The sequence below is a fragment of the Furipterus horrens genome, unplaced genomic scaffold (assembly GCF_987537825.1).
Source record: "Furipterus horrens unplaced genomic scaffold, mFurHor1.1.pri manual_scaffold_1, whole genome shotgun sequence".
Taxonomy (NCBI): Eukaryota; Metazoa; Chordata; class Mammalia; order Chiroptera; family Furipteridae; genus Furipterus; species Furipterus horrens.
This window is the reverse complement of record NW_028327171.1, coordinates 119,095,658-119,120,354: the sequence shown is the minus strand read 5'-3', so window position 1 is coordinate 119,120,354 and position 24,697 is coordinate 119,095,658.

Genomic DNA, 24,697 nt, shown 5'->3' with positions numbered 1-24,697 from the left:
ACTGGAAGATAGCTTGAAATGGTAGCAGGACAAAGAATTTTAATTTTATTAATTTTTTGCTCAGTACTTAAAAACTTTCTATAAGAAGTATGCCTTAATCATACTATTATATACATACAAGCATATATTTACATATTTGTGTGTATATGTACATGTGTGCACAGCAATGAGCAAAAAAAGTTTATCATGTTTGACCTACTAAATAACTTGAAGTGCATATCGTTTTTAGAATGTCAAATATTGTCCTGAAAGTTTCAACCTATTTGCATCTGGTACTAACCAAAACCTAGCTAGGTTACAGCTCTCCACTTTCCTGGACCTCCATCTGCTTGGCATCAGGCGGAACACTCTTAGGAGGGCAGTTCTTTCCATTTGTTCCCACCTAAACAGTTTCTTTCCCATCCTTTCTTGCTCCCTTCTACATATTGTACTTCCTAAATTTGCCGTAGTTTAATAGTTTTGCCACCCTTGGCATGTCTTTCTTCATACTTTTACCATTGTCCATAGGGGATGCCTCTGGAAAAGATTCGTATAGAATTTATAAGCAAATGGGTTAAACTGAAGGATACCTGAAAAAAGAGACTCTTAACAAAAAAAGAAAAAAAAAAAAACCACCCCCAAACCGACTCCTATACCAGTAGTAAGGTCAGGGACATCTTAAAGGGGTTTGTCCCTGCACACAGGCGTGGTGGGCTGAGGTGGCAGTGTGGCTGTGGGAGCTTCCCCTGAGAGGAGAGAAGCCAGGATCACAGATTGGGCTCCAAAGTACAGACAGCCAGTGTCGAGATCAGCTCACCATGTAGTGAAAGGCCATGGGCACTGTCTCTTCTGGGTAGAGGAAGCAATTGCTGGACACAAACCCACCATCATTTTTTTTCCTTCAAGGGGCAAAGCACGTGTTTTATGTTTGTGGCTACTCACCTTGGACCCCAGAGAAAGGAAGGTGGTGTGAACTGGAGTCTCATGAAGAGAGGCTGGAGTGAGAGGCACTGGGGAGAGACTTGGGGGAACAGCTATGGGATTTTTCAGAGCCACATTGTACCTGAATTCTATAGCAGCCATCTTTCTTGGGAAGAGCTAGCCTCTCCCAGGGGAAAAGCAATTACCTTACTCTTGGGGATACTTCCAGCCCCACACTAATTCTGCTTACCACACCCTGTGAAATCCTGTTCACTCCACCTGTACCTTTTTTTGTTCTTTTTTCAGTTTGCTCTATCTGGTGTTTCATTTTGTTTGTTTTTTCTTTTTTTCTTTCTTCTCTCTTATTTTGCATCTTAAGCCTTTCTGAATATACAGCAACATGAACAGACCCAGGGGTTATTGGAGACTGGCTATAGGGTGCAACCAATCCATACACACCCCTTGAAAACAAACTGGTGCTTCTCCCTCATGGGTGAGCCACAAGAACAACTTCCCAGTGTCCAGAAGACCCAAAATTTAGGCTCTGGAGGCTTATTAAGGGCCCTTCCCTGCTGAGTACAGGGAAATAATCCTGGACAGACTCAGAATAGTGGTTTAGGGAAGGGGGGAATGCACCCACCATCTTCTATGAGGTCTGAAAGGCCTCTGCCATGGGAAATTCAGGAACCACAGCCCCCTGTTTCTGCCAGAAACCCTCTCAGAAATAGTTGAGTCTGCAACTAGTCTAAGACTGACAGCAAACCAACAGGAAGAGACAGGTAGAGGCAGATCCTGTGGTGACTTGGGATGCTTGGTGACATACCATGAGACCCAGTGTTGATAAAAGCCAGCTTTGCCAAGCAGCTTGGTCCACCCTGGGAACGGCCAAGCCTGAAGAAATCAGCCACAAACTGTGGATCACTTGCTTGTAGTTTAGTAAAGGCTGCCAAGAGCTGGACTTAATTGATATTTACAGAGTACTTCACCCCAAGGAAGCAAAATATACATTATTCTCAAATGCTCATGGATCATTTTCAAAGATAGACCACAAGGTTGAACACAAAACAAGCCTTAACAAATTCAAGAAAACTGAAATTATATCAAGCATCTTTTCATATCATTTGGTGGTCCTTCTTTCCAGTTAGCTGACTGATAGTCACTCTGCCCACCATGTCTTATAAACTGTTGTTGAGCTGCTGCTAAAACAAAACCACCAGCCCAGGCAAAAAACTCACACTCACAATAGTAACCCCAGCCCTCAATCTCAGTATCAACTGCAAATGAGCCAATATTAATTAGGATGTAAAGAGATTAAGACTATTATAAAAAATAAAAAAAACATATAAAAGTTGACTAACCAAAAGAAAATGATTTTTTTCAATGAGAGAAAGAGAGTAAAATTTACATCATATATAAAAAAGGAGGAAAGAAGGCAGAATAAAGTAAAGGAAGGGACACACATAATATTAGGTTTAAACAGATGTTATAATATATATATATATATTTATATATATATATATATACACACATATAGTGTGTGAGACAACAAATACACACACAAAAAAAATAAGGAAGATGAATAAGAAGAAAAAATAGGAACCAAATTTGAGAAAAAGTTTCACCACAGCACTATGGTGAAATAACCTAAGAGCTAAGATTAATTCAGGTGGGATGGGAGTAAGTGGTGAAACAGAAAGAAGGAGAAGCTTAAGAGATGTCTGCAGGAAAGGGAAGTGATTTTGAGATGATAGACGGAGAAGGAATACTAAGAGTAATGAAAACCAGACTAGGACAGGGAACAGTTCTAATTTAAAATGAAAGAAGGAAAGAGCTGGAGGAAGGTACAAATGGAGTAGGAGAGGAGGGTGATAAGATTTGAGATTTGAAATACCAAAATAGTGAAGATCTATGAATAAAGTTGCAGGAATGCCACAAGTAGCACCCTATCACACTCAACAGGCACAGACTGAGCAAGGTGGAGAGAGAATAAGTGTATTTTATGAATGGGAAAAAGAATGTGAGGTGACTAATGAAAAGAAAAGTGGTTTTGAGATGCTAGAGATGGGAGAAATAGTAAGAGTGAGGATTGGTAGATAGAGAGTAGATAGAATTTAAAACAAAAATAAGAAGAGGAAATGAGATGTTAAAGTGGAATGAAGGAAGAAAGGAGCAAAATATGGGATTTGAAATGAACTATAATATAAAGACTAGTTACTTAAACTACACAAAGTGGGAGGACAAGAAATGAATGCTGAAAGAATATGCAGGAAACCAATAACTCCTATAGAGGATCACAGTGAAATTCATCTCTATAATATCTGGTTTTTACTACTTTCTTCTCTTTCTGATTCCACCCCTGATGATGTCAGATTGTATCCTAGTCTCAGTCTAGGCAGTCTGTTCAAGACTACTAGTGTTCTACTGCTTGTGGCTGTCTCTTTCAGTTTTTACTATAGTCACTGTGTAACCTGCAGTTAAGTTTAAGCACTATGGGGTGGGGCTGAGTAATTTCTTTCAGTGGGGCTATTGCTCCCCCTCCAGTTAATGGCACTTGGAGGGAAGTGGTCTGCTTAAAAGATTTCTCCCTCAGCACCAGGAATGAGTCAGCACTGGGGTCCCATCTGCTCCTTCCTCACCTCTCTCTTCTTGACACCACCACATCAAACTCTACCTAAGTGTCTCTCGTCCACTCTACCCTTGCTCTGCCAGAGCCCAGAGCAAGTTGGTGCAAATGCAATCCTGTGCACCTTCCACTCAAGAATCTCACTGTGTCTCAAGCCATTCTTCCTAGGTTGGCAAGCAAAACAAAAGAAAAAACAAAAACAAAAAAATGATGTTTTACACTTCTCACAGCCAGACACAATATGATTCACTCTCAGCTCTGCTGGTAGTCCCAGGTGGGGTATACATCCCATTCCTCTCAAGGGGAACCCTCAGAATACTGAATCATCTCTCTGCACCCTCCATTGCTGTCTGCAGGAGCCCAGATGGCACTCCCATGTCTACTCCGTGATCCGCATCAGATACATTGTGATGAAATGACCTCTTCCATCCATATGTGGCTATAAGGCTTCTCTTTAGCCAGTGTCCAGTTAGTTATTCCAGATTATTTCTCCACAATTATGCTGTAATTCCAAATTGGTCTTGGGAGGAGGTCAGTGTAGCCTCCACTCACTTCTGCACCATCTTGACTCCCCTACAGTTGTATTTTCATATGCCAATAATGAACTAACAGAAAGGGAAATTAAGAAATCAATCCCATTCACAATTGCTTCAAAAAGAATAAAATACCTAGGGATAAACCTAATCAAGGATTTAAAAACCTGTACTTAGAAAATTATTATACTGAAGAAATAAATTGAGGAAGATACAAATAGTGGAAGCACATACTGTGTTCATGGGAAGGCAGAATTAACATCATTAAAATATCCATACTACCCAAAGAAACCTATAGATTTAATTCAATTCCTGTCAAGATTCCAATGACATAATTCAGAGAACTGGAACAAATACTTCAAAATTTATATGGAACCACAAAAGGCCCCAAATAGCAATAGCATACCTGAGGAAGAAGAAGAAAGTTGAAGGAATAACGTTACTTAATATCTGACTGTACTCTAAGGCCATAGACCAAGACAGCATGGTACTGGCATAAAAACAGACACATAGATCAATGAAACAGAGTAGAGAGCACAGAAATACACCCATACCTTTGTAGTCAATTAACATTTGACAGAAGATGCAACCACATACAATGTGCTAAAGATAGTTGATTACAAATACGGTGCTGGAAAAATTGGACAGATACATGCAGAAAATGACACTAGACCACCTTCTTAACTACACACGAGAATAACTTCAAAATGGACCAAAGATTTAAACCAAAAATCATAAAAATCCTAGAAGAAAATATAGGCAGCAAAATCTCAGACATTGCTTGTAGCAATTTTTTATTAAATATATCTCCCATGCAAGGAAAACAAAAGAAAAAATAAACAAATGGGACTATACCAAACTAAAAAAGCCTTTTTTAAAATTTGTCAATAAAATAAAAAGACAACCCACAAAATGGAGAACATATTTGCTGATGTATCTGATAAGGAGTTAATACCCCAAATTTACAAAGTACTTATAAAACTCAACACTGAAAAAACAAACAACTCAATTAAAAAATGGGCAAAAGATCTGAATAGACACTTCTCCAAAGAAGATATACAGATGGCAAGTAGACATGTGAAAAGATGATTAATACCACTAATAGCCAGAGAAATGCAAATTAAAACCACAATGAGATACCATCTCACACCTGTCAGAATGGTTATCATTAATATATCAAAAAACCACAAGTGCTGATGAAGATGTGGAGAAAAGGTAACTCTTTTGTAGTGTTGGTAGGAATGCAGAGTGGTGCAGCCACTGTAGAAAGCTGTATGGAGATCCATAAAATAATTAAAAATGGATCTTCTTTTTGACCCAGTGATCTCACTTCTGGGAATATATCTGAGGGAACCCAAAACACTGATTCAAAAGAACATAAGCGCCCCTATGTTTATTGCAGCATTATTTACAGTTGCCAAGATATGGAAGAAGCTCAAGTGTCTGTCAGTAGATGAGTGGATAAAACAACTATGGGGCATTTACATGATGGAATAATACTCAGCTGTAAAGAAAAAAAAGAAAGAAATTTTTACCTTTTGCGAAAATATGAATGGACCCAGAGAACATCATATTAGGTGAAATAAGACAGTAAGAGAAAGACAAATACCATATGATTTCACTCATATGTTGAATCTAATGAACAAACTGGACTAACAAAAAAAATGGGGAAAGGCTGATAGATACAAAGCAGGATGACAGCTGGTGCTGGTGGGGAGGTTAGGGAGTGGAGGGATTGAACAAAAAAGAAAAAGAATTCATCAACATATACAAAAGTGTTGTGAATGCTTGTGGAAAGCAGTATATTGCTTCCTCAAAAAATTAAAAATGAAACTGCCTTATGACCCAGTGATTCCACTTCTGGGAGTATACCCTAAGAATCTTAAAGCACCAATTCAAAGGAATTTTTGCACTCCTATATTCATAGCAGTGCTATTTATAATAACCAAGATTTGGATACTGCCTAAATTCTCATCAATATATTAGTGGATTAAAATAAAAAACTGGTACATGTATAGTGTAATACTCTGCAGTAGAAAAAAGAAACAACTCCTACCTTTTGTGCCACATGGATGGAACTGGAACCTATTATGCTAAGTTAAGTAAGCCAGTCAGTGAAAGACAAATGTCATATAATCTCACTTATAAAAAGAACCTAATGAACACATGGGAAAAATAAAACCAGATGCATGGAATCATGGAACAGACTGACAAGGGAGGGTGGAGAGGAGATTGACTGAAAGAAGGTGAAGGCAATAGTCAAATAGCACACATAATGAACCCATGGACATGAACAATGGTGTGGATATTGTCTATGGAAGTCAGTGGTGGTCTGGGTAAAGGAGGGTGAAGGAGGAAAAATGGGACAATTGTAATAGCATAAACAATAAAACATTAAAAAATAAGAATTTAGAAATGAATGGATTTGTTTTACATTCCCAGAAGGCTTGTGTTATATCTTAATGCACAGATTTTCCTTATATTATTGCAAACTGAGATTATGTGCATGCATGTGAAAGAGCATGTGTGTTTGAATGTGTATGTGTATGTGTTTGTGTGTATTTTGACTATACATTCATTTCCAGGAGCACCTCATCTCAACTTGTTCCTAATGGAATGCTGGTCTACTATCAAATAGAACATCATGGTCTTTGCTTGGGAAATGAAGAAAGGGAGTTGGGAATAATCTACGGAATTATCATCCAAAATAGTTTGCTTAGCTGGATTGAAAACCTTGTTTGTTTTTGCTCCCCTTTTAGACTGCCAAGAATTTCTGGCAAGTATTAAAAAGAAAGAAAAAGAAGCTTAGCATTTTTGCATTCACCTTAAGCAAATGACTTTGAGTATTACTAATCATTTATTATGAAATGTTTTTTCCTCTGATGTGCATCTATCAGGAAGTTATTTGTATGTATAAATGTGGTCTCTAGATCACAAGTTTTCTTAGAAGAATTTATCTCTGAGTTTGAGTCTGGAATTTGCAATCAGAGAATATGGGGCAGGGGAAATGTTGTATTTAGATGATTTTCCTACACATTAATCTATTCTATAGGATGAGGTACTTCTGTCTAGAATTGGCTCTTCCCCACAGTGTAAAGTGAAATTCCACTGAATGAGGTGTGTTCCCCTCAAAACAAGAACAGACTTAACACTGGTGGGTATTACATGTCCCTGTAATTCTACTCAGCCTGTATCCCAGCACGTGATTCAGCTGGTGGTCACAGAGAATACACAGGGGAACAATTTTTAACATAATTCCAGTTGAGTTTGGTTTTTGAGCTCTTTTAGACTTAAATAGGCATGCTGATTTGAAAACTACAGTTAGTTTTCTTCTATCACGTCAAGTTTTCTCTGTACAGCTTATCTTAATGTGGCCACTCTAGGCTGGATCAAACCTGTATCAAGGGAAGCACTAGTGCTCTCCTATTGGTTGAGAGCAAACCTCCCTTGAGTGGGGAGGGGTGGGGGATGACCTTGGAGACCAGCGAGGGGTTTATACTTGTCTAGGCTACTTAGTTACACAGGAGACAGTGTGGTGAAAGGTTGTGTGCTACTTTATATAGTGAACTGTATTCTGAAGTGTAGTCCGAGTTCTTTCTGTCAGGCCCTGGCTGGTTTAGCTCAGTGGATTGAGCGTCGGCCTGCGAGCTAAGTGTCGCTGGTTCGATCTTCCAGTCAGGGCACATCAGAGAAGGAAAACTCTGATTCCAAAAAGCCTCCGCTGCCTTGCGGCATACCTCTTCAGGGGAAAGGCTAAGGGAGTAAACCCCGACAGAAAATCCGGAGCCGGAGTCCCTAAGGCGGTTTGACGTTGTAGTCAACACCGGCAACTCCTGCGGCGCACCTGAAGCCAAGCTGTATTGACTCCGTCTTTCCCTTGGACCCTTCAGCTGCGAAGAGAGGGGGGGTCTGCTGCATGGGCAACAGCAGACCCTCCATATCACCCTGCCCAGGCTCTGTAGCTTCAGCGTCATCGCAAGATGTCGATTCAACACGGGAGGAGACAGATACGATGTCACTCCCGAGTCGGACTGCACAGCCATTCTCGGCGGTGCAGATAGACTCTTGAGAAGCTACACCATCGTCTCTCGAGACGGACGGCTGCCGACGACGAGGACGACGACGACGAGTCCGAGTTCTTGTCTGTATACAAGAAATTAGCAGAATTTATTTTTTTTATTTACACATGTACTTATTTCCTTTCCTTCAGATCATGTCTGCCTCTGCTATTTCTCGTCACAAGTGCCTAAACAACCCTGATTTGTTTTGTTATATCTGTGGCAGTTTCAACATTCCCAGGCAAAGGACAAATGTCAGCGCACTTGTCAGGCAAGCCTATTTTGCATATTTTAGAGTAAAACTTGGTGATCAAGATAAGTCTTGAGCCCTGCACAAGGTGTTCAAGCAGCGTGTCAAGAGTTTACAGATGTGGACGAAGGGAACACGTGATCAATTGCCATTTGGTATATCTATGGTTTGGTGAGAGCCCAGAGATAATTCAAGTGGCTGTTGCTTTTGTATAGTAAAAACATCAGGATATAACAAGAAAAATAAATGTAAAATAGAGTATCCTAGTCTACCATCAGCTATATACCCAGTGCCTCATTCAGCTGAAATCTCAGTGCCAGTTTTCATTGAACTACCCTCTTTCGAAAAACAGAAGTATGGTGAAGAACCAAGTGACAGCAATGATGAAGATTTTGAAATTGAAGATGACTCAGTTTGTAAAGGATTTGATCAGCATGAGTTGAATGATTTGGCATGATATTTGCAACTATCCAAAAAGGCTTCAGAACTCCTAGCACCAAGACTGCATGAGAAAAACTTGCTTGTAAAAGGAGCAAAGGTATCCTACTTTTGATCAAGAGAAAGTGCATTTCTGCAGAACTTTCGAAGTGACCGTGGCTTTGTGTATTGCCATAATATATGTGATTTAATGGAGGAATTGAGAATTCCAATCTATATTGCAACTGAATGGTGACTGTTCATCAATAGCTCAAAATGGAGCTTGAAGTGTGTCCTCCTCCACAATGGCAATTTATTTAATGCAGTCCCAATTGGCCATTTAGTTTGTTTTTGTGAAGAAGATGAAGACATAAAGAGAGTCATTGATCTGTTACAATATCATAAGCACAATTAGGTCATCTGTGTTGACCTTAAAATGGTCTGCTTCCTTCTTGGTCAGCAACGTGGATACACCACGTATCCCTGTTTTCTGTGTATGTGGGACAGCAGAGTTCATAAGAAGCATTAGGTGGAGTCGAATTGGCCTCCAAGATGTGCCCTCAAACCTGGTGATTCGAACATTCTACACAAACCACTTGTTGACAGAAAGAACATTATATTCGCACCTCTGCACATAAACTGGGTCTCCTGAAGCAATTTGTTAAAGTTTTGCCAACTGATGGAGACTGTTTCAAGTATCTCATTTTGGCATTTCCTAGCCTGTCATTTGAAAAGATAAAATACCTTAATATGTATGTTTCGTAGCAGAACTTTACTCCTTGTACACAGTTTGCCTTGCAGTAACAATATATAGCCTTTATATGAATAAAGTAAACCTAAATAAACAGTATATTCAGGTAATTTTTTCTTTTTTTCCCCTTTATATGTACATTTTGTATGAGTTTTGGGACAAAGAAAGGGTATCCAGTACCTTAAAAAGTTGACATAATAGAGAAAAACTAGGGTCACTTTTGGATTCAGATGCCAAAAGTTAGTCAAAAACAAGTGTCAGATATAATTCAATGAAAATTGTGTTCCCCAGTGATATTCTTAAATGAATCAGGGACCACAATAAAAGGTTAATTTTTCTCAGAAGTTTTCTTTCCAGCATCCCAAAAAAGCACTTTGTGACTCCAACTCTGTGTTATGGTGCCTTTCACCACATCCCTTTGAAATGTCAGCTCACACAGAAGAGCTTCACACACCTGACATCATGGATCATCTCTTCAGGTCAAGCCCTGTGAGCCAAGTGCAAAATTTCTCCACCTGCCTGCAGTGTAGACCATCCTAGACTCCTTGTGCTGCATCATTAGGGGAAAGAAATAGTTAAATGTAGGAAATTGGTAATTCTGAAGGTTTGTTCATAAAATGGGTGGAGATTGTTCATTCCACAAATGTTTACTAGTCTTATGTGGGCCATCCTTAATGGGGTGGTGAGGATGGAAGGTAGATTCCTGCCTGCCAGGAGCTTCCAGAAGCCTTGTAACACTTGTGAAAAAATGGAGACCCAGAGAGGATGTGCTCAAAACATCAAATTTGTCACTGACAGAGTTTGGATTAGAATTCAGGGTCCTGTTTCTTTTTCCACATTTACCTTCCAAAATAGTGTTGCCATATTGGTCACTAAATAATACCATCAGGTGGTATCCTGTATCCTGCTTCCTTGTGCTTTATTACCTTTCCTTCCATAGCACCAAATATATTCCAGCTAACCTTTATTCACTCAAATTAATATGTAGTATGTGTCCATGAGTTACACAAATAATAGTACTTTTTAATTTATATTTTGTAATTTTATAGTTTGTATCCTCACAAGCCATCTCCAATTTTTGAGAGTGAGACATAAAAATACAGAATATATAAGTATAGAATATATAAAATATATGAGAATTAAAATAACTAAAATGGATAAATTAAATACTGATGTTTCTTTTAACTCATTTTCTAATTAAGACAGTTTTATGAATTCACACATTTATTTACTTATTTGCAATATTTGAAATTGCATTTTTTCAGGGTCCTCAGAACCTTTTCCAAAGTTTTCCTAGAATACATTTCTGCTTTTTATCCTTCTGTAAAACTGAGATTTCCTTCTCAGTGGCAACCTATGAATGAATAATTTGGCATTTTTTTCCTTTGCAAATACTACAGCTTATTGTTCTCTGTGCCCTGTATTTGAGGAGTGCATCTTAACCTCCTTCTTTGTTGATCAGTTAAAGGCTTCTTGCTAGCACTTCAAACAACATTTGTCTCCTGTCCTCTCTCATCAGCTGAAGTATTATATAATAGAAAGTACATTGTGAGAGGTGCAGCTTCTGGTGCATTGGAAGAACCCTACAGAGTAATTTACTATAACTGGGGTATTTTTTATACCAGCAGTAAAGTGGGGCTTAGAAAAATATCTACTGTCAAAAGACAAAGAAAGGTGAAAACGCAAGTAACACATACTTTATCATAGCACAGAACAGGTGTTTTCATAAAAATTGCTAACAATAAATATCTACAAATTATGGAAATTGAATATAACATCATGGCTAAAGCTAGAAGAAAGTTAATGTAAAAAAAAGGAGAGATGATGAAAATACTCTGTGAATTTGTATAGCAAGCCAGAGAAGCATGATTGGCATAGCAGAATGCCCTCAATATCTGGAAGCCTCCGTTACTACTCATCACTTGAATCATGGCAGAAAAACATCTTACAAACTGAGAGGTTTAAATAAGATATAACACAAAATAATGCCTAAAAGAGTACCAGAGAAATGTAACCTACTTTTACCAAATTCCAGTTCCCTAGGACCCTTCTCCCCAGATGGATTATTTGATACAGAAATTACTTTGAACATAGAAGCAGAGAATGAGTCCACTTGGGCACTGATAAAATATCAACAGAGGTCTCTTTACAAACTTCCAGTGATTATAACATTCTATGATTGGAACATTCTACCTTATTCACAGAATATTGTTTGGAGTTTAGTAGTTTTTATTTTACAGTATAAAGCACCCAATATTCAAACCAAGCTCAGTTTTGGACAAAGGGATGGGGAATTTAGAAGGTGAGGAAGCACCAGGTGTAGCCCTAAAGAAACCTGTGATATTACCAAAACTTTCATTTCTATATCCTTCTCTGGGCAACTCTGGTGTCCCTGTTCCCTGCATACACTAAACTGCTGATAGAAAAGGTTAGTTTGCACCTAGGGACATGAGTGTAAGTCATATATATACTTCTATAAGGGTAGGTCAGTGATGAGGAAAACATTTTAGGATTAAGGGATAGGTGGAGAGAATAATTCTTTTTGAATATATTTTCTTTATTTTCCAGGATGGCTCTGGAATGCAAATGAATTAAGTAGAAGCTGTTTTCAATTGATTTGAAGGTTTTGTAATATTATAAAGTGGGACAGTGGAGGTATGGCAATACTGATTTCCACAGCTTAAGTGGGTTCCTGAAGGAGTTGGCATTCATCCAGGATTTGCAAGGTAGAAAGAATGTGAAAACAGAATGTACAAAGAGTCAAAGGCAAGACAGACTGGATCTGAGCTGAGGTGTATCTGAGGACCTGTAGGTGACCCAAGCAAACAGATATGTATGTGAGTAGAATGGTGGGTGATGGGACACAAGTAAGCAAAAGACATCACAAAATTGTGCTCTGCAGTTTGAATTCTTGACTATATTAAACAATTGCATCTCAGATTGGTATGATAGAGTCTCCCTTTTAGAAAAATGTTTTTGGATATAGTTTGGAGATAAGCCATAAGAGCTAACCTTGGAGGCAGAGAAATCAGTTAAGAGACAGCTGAAAGATGATGAGAGTCTGACATGGGGCCTGGCAGTATCATCAGTAAGGAGAGGGCATATGTAAGAGCTACTTAGGAGGCAGGATTTCCATGATTAAGTGACTATTTTAGGTGATGGTGAATATAAACAGAGACTGGCTAGCTCTGAGATTTCTAATATATGTTCTGGTGGTACCACAAACTCAGCTATGAAGAACCCATTGGGGGTGGAAGACAGGGATTGGAAGGAGATGATGAGTTCAGATTTAAGTGTTGAGTTTGAGACCTCCACTAGATAGTGATGAAGAGCATGTCCAGGGTTGGGGATATTAACTTGAGAAAAGTCACCTGTAGGTCACAACAGTAGCTAAATAGGCAGTGAATCTGATTCCCCACCAGGGCTGTGCATCCTGAAAGGAGAGTAAAGAAGAGCATGTAGAGCATCAACGCTGCTGGCATGAGTTGCAGCTACAGCCAGGTCAGATGGACTCCATAAAAATAGCAAGTCCGGTGGACATTCATGGAGCTGTGGGCCATGAGCTCAGGTGGCACTTCAGCATAGGCAGTTGATTGCTGTGGTTAGCTTTAAAGGAAAGGACAATGCCAAATTTTGCCTGCATGTTTTCTTCTTAAGGGCTATAAGTTATGGCACATTTTGCTTCTTTAAAGCATGCATCCATACATCCATCTGCCCAATCATTAGCTGACCACCCACTTTGTGGCAGGCTCAATGCTAAGATTAAGCATGTTTTCTGTCATCTAGGAGGTCAGTCTGTCTAACCAGATGCAGAGGTTTATCTCTGCCTGCTGAGAGAAGGCTATGGATTGCTCTGAGATCGAGATCTTCATGCATCTTTAGGAGAGCCAGGAAAGCTGAGTATTCTACTCATCTAGTGTAAATGATTAACTCTCCATTGCTACAGGATAAAATTACCTGCTTTGGTTACTTGCCTCCATGATCTTCCCAGGCCTTCTTGTGCATCCTAAGCTTCACCACTGTGTCTTGCCCTTTAACAATACTGAGAAGAGTGTAGGCTTTCAATCCAGGAATACTTCATATACAGTTTTCCTTTATGTAATTCATTTTCTTCTCATTTTCCTGTGAAACTCCTATGTATTTTTTTTAATTGTTGTTCTGTTAGAGTTATCCCAACTTTCCCTCATTGCTCTCCACTGCCCTGCCAAATACCCACTTCCACAGTTAATTCCCAACATGTTGTCCATGTCCATGGATCATTTATAACTGCTCCCTCCATTATCTACCTCCCCAAACCCTCTGGTTGCTGTCAGTCTCTTCCTTGTTTCCATGCCTCTGGTTCTATCTTGCTTGTTTGTTTTGTTCATTATGTTTCCCTTATAGGTTAGATCACATGACATTTGTCTTTCACTGCCTGGCTTATTTCACTTAGCATAATGCCCTCCAGTTCCATTCATGCTGTTGCAAAGGGTAGGAGTTCCTTCTTTCTGCTGCATAGTATTCCAAAATATAAATGTACCACAGTTTTTTGATTCACTCCTTTATTGATGGACACTTAGGCTGTTTCCATAACTTGGCTGTTGCAAATAATGCTGCTATGGACATAAGGGTGCATAGGTTTTTTTAAATTGGTGTTTTACGGTTATTAGAGTATAGTCCCAGCAGTGGAATCACTGGATGAAAAGGCAGTTCCATTGTTAGTTTTTTGAGGAAACTCCATATTGTTTTCCAAAGTGGGTGCACTAGTCTGCATTCCCACCAACAGTGAACTAGGGTTCATTTTCTGCACATCCTCACCAATGCTTGCCTGTTGATTTGTTAATGATAGTCATTGTGACTGGTGTGAGGTGGTATTTCAGTCTGTTTTTAATTTTCATCTCTCTGATGGCTAATGATGTTGAGCATCCTTTCATATACTTATGAGCCTTCTGTATGTCCTCCTTGGATATGTGTCTATTCAGATCCTTTGCTCATTTTTTAATTGAATTGTTTGTCTTCCTGGTGTTGAGTTGTATACATTCTTTTTATATTTTGGAGCTCAAACTCTTGTCCAAGGTATCATGGGCAAATATGTTTTTCCATAAGGTTGGTTCCCTTTTCCTTCTGATTATGTTTTATTTAGCCATGCAGAAGCTTTTTAATCTGATGTAGTCCTGTTTGTTTATTCTGTCCTTCATTTCTCTTGCCCTAGGAGGTATATCAGTAAAAATATTGCTGTGTGGAATAGCTGAAATTTTACTGCCTGTGTTTTCCTCTAGGACTTTATGGTGTCACAGCTTATGTTTAAGTCTTTTATCCTTTTGAGTTTATTCTGGTGTGTGGTGTAAGTTGGTGGTCTAGTTTCTTTTCTTTTCTTTTTTCCTCTTTTTTTTTTGCATATACCATTCTAGTTTTCCCTACGCCATTTGTTGAAGAGGTTATTTTTACTTCATTTTATGCTCTTGCCTCCTTTTCAAATATTAATTTACCATAGAGACCTGGTTTTATTTATGGGCTCTCTACTTTGTTCCATTGATCTATGTGTCTATTTTTATGCTAGTACCAGGCTGTTTTGATTACAGTGGCCTTGTAATATAGTTTGACATCAGGTATTGTGATCCTTCCTACATTGTTCTTCTTTCTCAAGATTGCTGAGGCTATTTGGGGTCCTTTTGGGTTCTGTATACATTTTTGAAAAATTTGTTCTAAATCTGTAAAATATGTCATTGATATTTTAATAAGGATTGTATTGAATCTATAAATTACTTTGGGTAGTATGGACATTTTAATGATGTTAATTTTTCAAATCCATAAACACGGTATATGCTTCCATTTATTTGTGTCTTCCTTAATTTCTTTCTTTCATGTTCTGTAGATTCTGAGTATAGGTCTTCATTCCTAGGAACTTTATTTTCCTTGTTACTACAGTAAATGGAATTTATTTCTAGTGTCTGTTTCTGAAATTTTATTGTTGGTATATAAAAATGCCTTCAAATTCTGAACATTGACTTTGTGTCTTGCTATTTTGCCAAATTCCCTTATTAGGCTTAGTAGTTTTTTGGTGGCGCTTATAGTGTTTTCTACATACATTATCATGCATCTGTAAATAATAATAGTTTTACTTCCTCCTTTCCAATTTAGATGGCTTTTATTTGTTTTCCTTGTCTGATTGCTGTGGCTAGAACTTCCAATATTATGTTTGATAAAAGTAGTGAAAGCAGACACCCTAGTCTTGTTCCTTATCATAGGGAGAAAGTTTTAGTTTTTGCTCATTGAGTGTGATGTTGACTGTAGGTTTCTGATATATGGCCTTTATTATGTTGAGGTATTCTCCCTCTATTTCCACTTTGCTGGGCATTTTTATCCTAAATGGGTGCTGCACTTTATGAAATGCTTTTTCAGCATATATTGATATGATTAAGTTGTTTCATCTTTCATTTTGTTTATATGCTGTATTATGCTTATTGATTTGTGAATATTATACCATCATTGCACTACTTGGATGAATCCCACTTGATGATGGTGTATGATTTTTCTCTCTCCTTTTTCCCACCTGTCACTTTCCCACAGTCAATCCTTGCCCTGTTGTTCATGTCTATGGTGTATGATCTTTTAAATGTATTGCTATATCTTGTTTGCCAATATTTTGTTGAGGATTTTAACATCTCTGTTCATCAGTGATGTGACCTGTAGTATTCTTTCTTTATTGTGTCTTGACTTGGTTTAGGAATTAGGATAATACTGGCCTCATAAAATGTTTGGGAGTCTTCCTTTTTCATGAATTTTTTGGAATAGTTTGAGGATAGGAGTTAGCTCTTCTATAAATGTTTGGTAGAATTTGACTGTGAAGACATCCAGGCAAAATGTGTCCCAGAGTTTTTTTCATTACTGCTTCAAATTTACTGTCTGTTATCAGTCTATTTAGGCTTTCTGTTTCTTCTTGACTTGGTGTTGAAATATTATGTTTCTAGAAATTTGTCCACCTTACCCAGGTTTTCAAATTTTTTGGCATATAGTTGTTCAAGTTATTTCTTACAGTCATTTGTATTTTTGTGGTATTAGTTGTAATTTTTCCTCTTTTGTTTCTGAATTTATTTGGATCCTCTCTCTTTTTTTCTTGATGAGTCTGGTTAAAGGCTTGTCAATTTGTTTATCTTTTCAAAGAACCAGCTCCTGGATATATTGATCCTTTGAATTGTTGTTTTAGTCTCTAAGTGATTTAATTCTGCTCTGATCTTGATTATTTCTTTTGTTCTACTCACTTTGAGATTTGTTTGTTACTGTTCCTCTAGTTCTTGTAGCTTTAGGGTTAGGTTGTTTATTTGAGGTTCTCCTGTCCTTTATAGGTAGGCCTATATTGCTATGAACTTACCTCTCAGCACTGCCTTTGCTGTGTCTCATAGGATTTGGCTCATTGTGTGTTCATCTTCATTTGTTTCCAGAATCGTTTTTATTTCTTCCTTGATCTCATTGTTAACTCATTCATTGTTTAATGGCATGTTATTCAGTCTCCATGTATTTGAATATTTTTCTTGAGATTGGATTCTAGTTTCAAGCCATGTGATCTGAGAAGATACTTGATATAACTTCAATTTTTCTGAACTTTCTGAGACTTGTTTTGTGTTGTACCTTGTAGACTACCTTTGAAAATGTTCCATGTGCATTTGAAAGAATGTATATTTTGTTTCTTTGGGGTGTATTGTTCTGTGTATATCAAATCCATTTAATCTAGAGTGTTGTTTAATGCCATAATATCCTTGTTGATTCTTTGCTTGGAAGATTTATCCATTCTTGATAATGAGGTGTTAAAATCTCCCACTTTAATGTATTGCTGTTGATATTCTTCTTGAAGTTGTCCAAGATTTTTCTTATATATTTTAGTGCTCTTATATTGGGTGTATATATATATATATATATATATATATATATATATATATATATATATATATTTACATGATTATATCTTCTTGATAGATTATTCCCTTAAGTATTATGTAGTGTCCTTCTTTGTCTCTTTTTATGGCCTTTGTTTTAAAATCTATCTTGTATGATATAAGTATCATGCTGCAGATTTTTTTCATGTACATTTGCTTATAATATTTTTTTTCAATCTTTTAATTTTCACTCTGTCTAGATCTTTGTTCTGAATGGGTCTCTTGCAGACAGTATATATTCAGGTCATGTCTTCTTATCCATTCAGCTACCCTATGTCTTTTGATTGGGGAATTTAATCCATTTACATTTAAAGCTATTACTGATAGGTACTTATTTGAGAGAGACCCTGGGTCCCTCGGAGTGGATGAAGAAACTACTCAGACACTCTTCATCTGAGGAAGGAAGGGAGGGGGTTTTCTATAATGGAAAATCACCCCTGTTTCTTTATTAGCCAGGGTTTTTATCCACTTTCTACATGTGGAAGTACATTAGGAAAATATGCAGCCCTTCCCGAAATGGTAAGGAGTGAAAGGGAAATGCAGATCAATACAGGATTGAAACATCCAGGTATTTTACACAACGTCAAAAACACTTTCTCTTACTTAATCATTCTGTTCCTCACATTTTACTGACAAGGATTTGAGGCTATTCAGAGAAAAACAGAGCAGGTTCCTTTTTCCTTAAAAGCTACTTTGTATTTCTATTCTATCTTTAAAATCCCCAGAGGGTGGGATTCAGAGCAGGCCTGGAAGACAGCCTGCTGGCAAAGGGCCCAGTGGGGGGTGGCTCCGCACAGTGGTCAGTCTTTTAAAGCAAGCCTGTCTGCTTCCCATATCTCCCCATGCCTGTATGTCCCCCACATCACCTCCTTCTTTATTAAGTTCCTGAGATATTGAGGTAAGGCCAATGAAACCTGCTAGTTGTTTTTCACGTATTTTGTCATGAGCAAACAATTTGCAAAGGCACCTCAACACACAGAGTATAACAATAAGTAGAATGCATCCAATAGCTCCCATCACCCAAAGTCTTAAATTTAGTTCATTAAATCAGTTTTTAGGGTTGAACCATTGTAAGTTTTCTTTGCAAAGTTTGAAAAACATTTTGTTAAGTCAGTTTTTTAATGTCCTGAAGTTGCTGCTGGAGCTCAAACTGTAACTGGTTCACCTTGCCTTTAAGGTTAGTGGAAAAGACCTCTTTTAGATGATGCTAGACCTCCTCCTATGAATGTTGGCTGGAGTTCCATATTAAAGGGGGGCCACAGAGTCTGGAAAACTCTGGATCACAAGTGAGCCATTGGTGGGTGACTAGGGCATCCTACTGGTCCCCAAGGCATATCATTGCAGACTCCACGGCTGAAAGCTGGGGGAGGATTTCCTGGTCAATCCATGTTTGTTGGAGCATTTCCCGTGTGGAGTTAGTAAGGAGAATATCTACTGCATGAGCTGTCTGAATGAACAGTGGCAGCAGTGGCAGCTGTCGCTGCAATGGCAATAGCAGAGACAATGCATGCGATGAGAACACCTAGAGATCGTCACACTCACACCAGGGAAAGCGCATGGTTAATGGCTGTGAGTCCTCCTGGGTCCTCCCATTCTCTGGTGATATTAACCAGCAGCCACAACTCGACCTGTCTACAGCTTATAAAAACAGTGGTTAAACTGAGCTGGGTAACGTTGCTGTGAGTAAGGCAGCTGGCATAAATGGAACCTGTTGAGAGAATAAAGTTATATAAGTTGGAAACATTGTTATAAGTCAGTTGAGGTAGTCCTGAAGTGGCTAAAAAGAGATATGGGTGAGAAGTACAAATGGTGACCCAGGAATTATCAGTAATATCGAGTATAGGACATATATGGTCCTTTTGCCTCATAATGGGCATGGCCTCTAAGACATTAAAAAAAACAGAAGGCCAATATGCCACAAATTACTGTGCCAAGGGCTGGTATGTTCTGCAGCAACAATTCTAATGATTGGAGTTCCCAACCCTCCTCTACTCCAGCCAAGGTTGGGGTATTTTTCATTAGGTTTTGCTGGACCATTACTGGTATACATGGCCCATCCTGCATCCCAGTCTTGCGCTAATGGGGTATGGGTGATTTTGTTACAGAACCCCTGTGCTGCTCCAATTGAAAACAAACCCACAGGCTCTTTAGTTAGGGACCCGATTGCCCGCAGCCAAAATTATAACTCTCAATACCAGAGTTTAGTGAAAAGAAAAAGAATTATTTATTTAAAAGTTATATAGATTTAGTTATTTGTGGATTTCTGTTGTTAAGTCTTATGTTCTTTAAAACACCCATAAACACATATCCTTCCCTCCCCTCTTCCAAACCAGGCTAGCTTTAGAAAAGTTAGAGAAACTGTTTCCCTACTTTCCAAACACAGTTCAGCTTTACCAGCAGCTGCCAATCACTCAATTCTGATTGGGGAGGCCCTTTTTGTGCTGTGGTGCCCTCCAGCTCTCAATGCAGTACCACCTGGATTCTCAGCCTGCTTGCAAACTGCCTTCTTCCTGAAAACCGCATGGATCTCCTCTCCTCAAAATCGCATGGCGAGAGCCTCTTAAAGCAGCCTGGAGACCCCTTCTCCAAGCCACATGGAGAAGACCCCTTCACCAAGCCACATGGAGGGGGCGAGAGAGCGAGAGAGAGCGCGTGTGCGAGAGAGAGAGAGAGAGAGAGAGAGAGAGAGAGAGAGAGAGAGAGAGCTAAAATGTCCACAGCTGATTATATATCCCTGACTGCGTTCTCTGACACAGTGGGCATTGCAAACAGTTCTGACCATTCACAGAACCTTATGTAGGCTCTGTGTGCTTTCTCCATACCATCCCCTGGTCCAAGACCCCTCCCATCTACCTGAGGCTTTGAATGCATTAAAGCCATTTTGCATAAGAAAGACACTAGCCGCCAGCCTCAGGCATGTGGAGGCATTCTAAAAGCTGCTTCCTTCTCCCCATCCCCCAGCCACAAACTCTGGGGATTTTTGGACTCCCCTGTTTCTGTAACAATTTGTTTAAATGAAGGCTCATTGCCTCGACACAAAGTCCAAGCCATCCTGGTGGGGATTTGAGCCTTTGTCTGGCAAAGGGGAATATCAGGAGGGTTATTTCTGTTTCCATTTTGAGTCAGGTTAATTCCAACTGAACCTATTATAAAGAAGTCAGTAGACAGTGAAGGGGAGGAGGCTGCTTTGACAATTGTGTAAGCATATCATTGAAATTTAAGGGGTAAACATAAAGTATTAGTTAGGATAGAAAAGCAGGTGGGTAATTGTTCTGCTAAAAAAGTTGTGCCTGCTGGAGCATGTAGCCAATGTCGTTTTTCCTCCAGAGGCCCATCAGGTGGAAGCCATGTCCCCCCTGTCCATTTAGTGTCATTAGAGGACAGTGGGGGGGTCTGAGTGCCACCAGCTTTGAAGTTTAAAGGTAGGTGGATCCAGAACATGGCCCCAATATATATGATGGGGCTCTGAGGCTAGGCCTAAGCCTCCAAAACAAGTCAGTAAAGCAATTATAAGTAATTCCTTAGTCGAATTAGAGGACACTATGGTCATATAGGCCAGGAATCTATTCTCTGGGGTGTCCTCTGATCCTGTGTTTTAGAGAACCTTTTCAGCCTCTTTGTTGAGGGCTGTTAACTTTTCCCAAGTTATTCCATGGGAAAGATTTTCTGCTTGCTTTTTTTCATTATGCTTCCAACAGCTTCGGCATTGGCGGTGTCGCTCATCCATTGACATCTTGTTTAGTTGTTTCATCACATTCTTCAGGTGCCTGACCTGCTTTTCCTGGGATGCTTCCCATGGGAGCAGCGGATGTTCGTCGCCCATGGAACAGCTTTAATCACTTTGCAGGAAGCTACAAAGGACCTGTAGGGGTAGAAACACACACATACCCTCTTCCCCATGTCAGTAAATCAACTGGGCCTTCCCAAGTTCCTTCTCCTTGAGGGTCCTGGTATAACACTAGGGGGTGACTTCCCCTATTCTCTGGTCCATGGCAGCAAAAATGCCATTCAATAGCTGAAGTAAGAGAGTCATCACAGTTTAAAAAATTATAAGTATATACTGCTAACACAGTTAAATTTTTGGGAGAGGACTGCATACTCCCCCTTCTTTGTTGTTTGAGAATATTTTTAAAAGTTTGATGGGCTCTTTCCACAATTGCCTGGCCTGTGGGATTATAAGGAATGTCTGTTTTATGTTTAATATCACATCTTTGTAGAAATTCCTGGGTGGAGCGAGCTACATAGCCTGGTCCATTATCAGTTTTTATTTGTTGCAGACATCCTAAGTAGCTGAATGCCTTGAGCTACTATGTTTGAATATGTTTTGCTGACTCTCCTGCAAGAGCAGTGGCATGTAATGCTCCAGAATAGGTATCAATTGAAACATGAATATATTTAAGTTTTCCAAAAGGAGGGTAATGAGTGGCGTCCATTAGCCAAATTATTTATGGGGCTAGTCCCCAAGTGTTTACACCCATGCTGGGGGTTCCTTGCCCACAGCCTGATAGTCTGCACATTCTCTGATAATTTGCTTAGCCTGGGAACATGGAAGGCTAACTTCTCAGTGAAGTGCATGACTATTTTGATGATAAAACTAATGCGAGGCAACTGCCTTTTGAAAGGTAGTTATGACACTTACTAAGGCATCAGCTCAGCTGTTGCCTTCTGCCATAGGGCAAAGAAGGCCTGTATGGGAGCGAATATGGGTGATAACCAAACAGTGCTCCCTTTTATCCAATAGGTTTTGCAAAGACTAAAACAGATTGAGTAATTGAGGATCAAAAGACCCCTTAATTAGGGCCTGGTCTAGATGAATAACAGTATATACAGTATACCCTGAGTCACAAACTAAATTTAAGGGCTCATGGGGCCACTGCTGCCGAGCCATAATGGCTCCTTCTATCTCTGCCTGTTGTGTAGTTGAGTGTCCATGGGTGAAACAATGTTTCCATTCTAGGTCCTCTTGCCAAGTAATAGCAGCCTTGCCTAACTTTCCTGACCCATCTACAAATATCGTCTTTGCTCCCAATATTGGTATCTGGCTCAATTTATCCTTTAGTTGGATGTTTAATTTTGGGATATTTTGCAAAAGCTTGTCAGAAGGAAGACTGAGTTCAATTTTTCCTACATAGTCAGCCATAGCACACTGAAATTCTAAAGACTGACTAAACATTTGCTGTAAATAAAGCTTCGTGAGAGGAACATGAATGACTGATGGGTCTTGACCAAGAAGTTGCTAAGTCCTCTCATGGCCCTTGACAATTAAGTGGCAAAGAGCTGTTATATAAGTGGTGATAGTGTGTTGAGGCTGATGAGGGAGAAATAGCCATTCGATCATGCTTAGGTGTGGCTGCAATTGGCCTGTTAATCCAGTAGGAGTATCTAAGGTTGGAAAGCAGAAGAACCTGACAGGATACTGAAGGTCAATTCTTTCTAGCTGCCAATTACTGATATGCTGATTGATAAGGTTTAACTCTTATATTGCCTGTGGAGACAGTGTCCAGGGAGAATTAAGATCAGAGTCCTCTTTTAAGGTGTTAAACAGATTAGTTAATTGGTGGGTAGTAATGCCAAGGCTAGGCCATATCCAATTGATAGTGCCTAACAACTGTTGGAGATTATTGAGAGTTAAGGGCCTTGATGCAATAATTTGAATTACTTGAGGCTGAATAGTTTTATGAGAGATCACATAACCTAAGTACTTCTAAGGCATTACTGCTGTACATTTTCAGGTGCAATTTGTAAGTCTACTTGGGCTATAGATTGCTGTAAATGAGCAAAGGTAAGCCAATTGGACTTGAGATTGGGCAGCAACCAGAATATCGTCCATATAATGGTATATGATGGACTTGGGATGCTGCTCTCTAGTGGGCTGTAAAGCCTGATGTACAAAATGCTGACAAATAGTAGGACTATTTAGCATGCCTTGTGGCAAGACTTTCCATTGGAACTGTTGCAGTGGCTGAGAATTATTAAGCACAGGGATGGAGAAAGCAAATTGTTCTCTATCTTCTTCTGCTAGAGGTATTGTAAAAAAAGTCTTTTAAACCTATGACTAAGAGTGGACAGTCTTTAGGTATGCAGGCTGGTTTAGGGATGCCTGGTTGTAAAGCTCCCATTGGTTGAAGAATTTCATTAATTTTTCTAATGTCATGTACAAGTCTCCATTTTCCAGATTTTTTAGGAACTACAAAGATTGGAGTATTCCAAGGGCTATTAGAAGGTTCAATATGCCCTGCCTCAAGTTGTTGAACAAATTCATGAAGTTTTTCTAATTTTTCTCCCTTTTGTGGCCACTGGTCAACCCACACCGGCATGTCTTTAAACCAGGTGAGAGGTAGAGGAGATATTGGGACAGTGGCCATTAGGGAAAATGTGATAGGGTAATTTTCATTTCCCATTGAGTAAGAAGGTCTCTTCCCCATATATTTAATGGGGCTGGAAGGACATAGGGTTGAATACGCCCCTCTTGGCCTTCTGGGCAATAACACCGAAGTGACCAGATGCTTCTCTTAGGCTGGGCAAGACCTCCTATGCCTGTTAGGGGAGTATCAGCCTCTATTAAGGGCCATTCTGAGGGCCAGAATTGGTTAGAAATCACTGAACTGTCAGCTCCAGTATCTAATAGTCCAGGGAAGACTTTAGCCTTAATTTTAACCTCAATTATAGGTTTATTTAATTGAATAGAGTTTGTCCAAAAGACAGATTGATCATTTTCACTTCCAACATTCCCCTTTCCCTGTACAGCCTTCTGGGTTTTAGGTACTATACGGGGGAGGAGAAGGAGCTGCGCTATACAGGTGCCTGGAGGGATAACATGATATCCTGAAGCCTGCAGCATTATTTCAATTTCTCCTTCATAGTCTGAGCCAATAATACTTGGTTGAACTAAAATTCCTTTAGTAATGACACTAGATTTTTCTATAATTAGTCCTACTGTGCCTTTAGGCAATGGCACCCATACCCCAGTAGGAGCCAGGGAAATTTGATCCTGTTCCTTTAAGATTAATTCCAAGGTGGAGACCAGGTCCATTCCTGTGCTTCCCCCTGTGGCAGTGCTGAACTCTGTGACTTGGCACTTCCCTGCATCCAAAATAACTGGCTGCCTTCTCTGCAGAGCTCCTGTTGTGGGCTGGGGCACTGGATCTCACGCCCCTCTGTCCATTTCCCTGTTGTTGTAAGGGGTTGCTGTCCTTTTCAAATTTTGATTGGCACTGATTGGCCCAATGCTTGTCTTTTCAGCAGCAGGGGC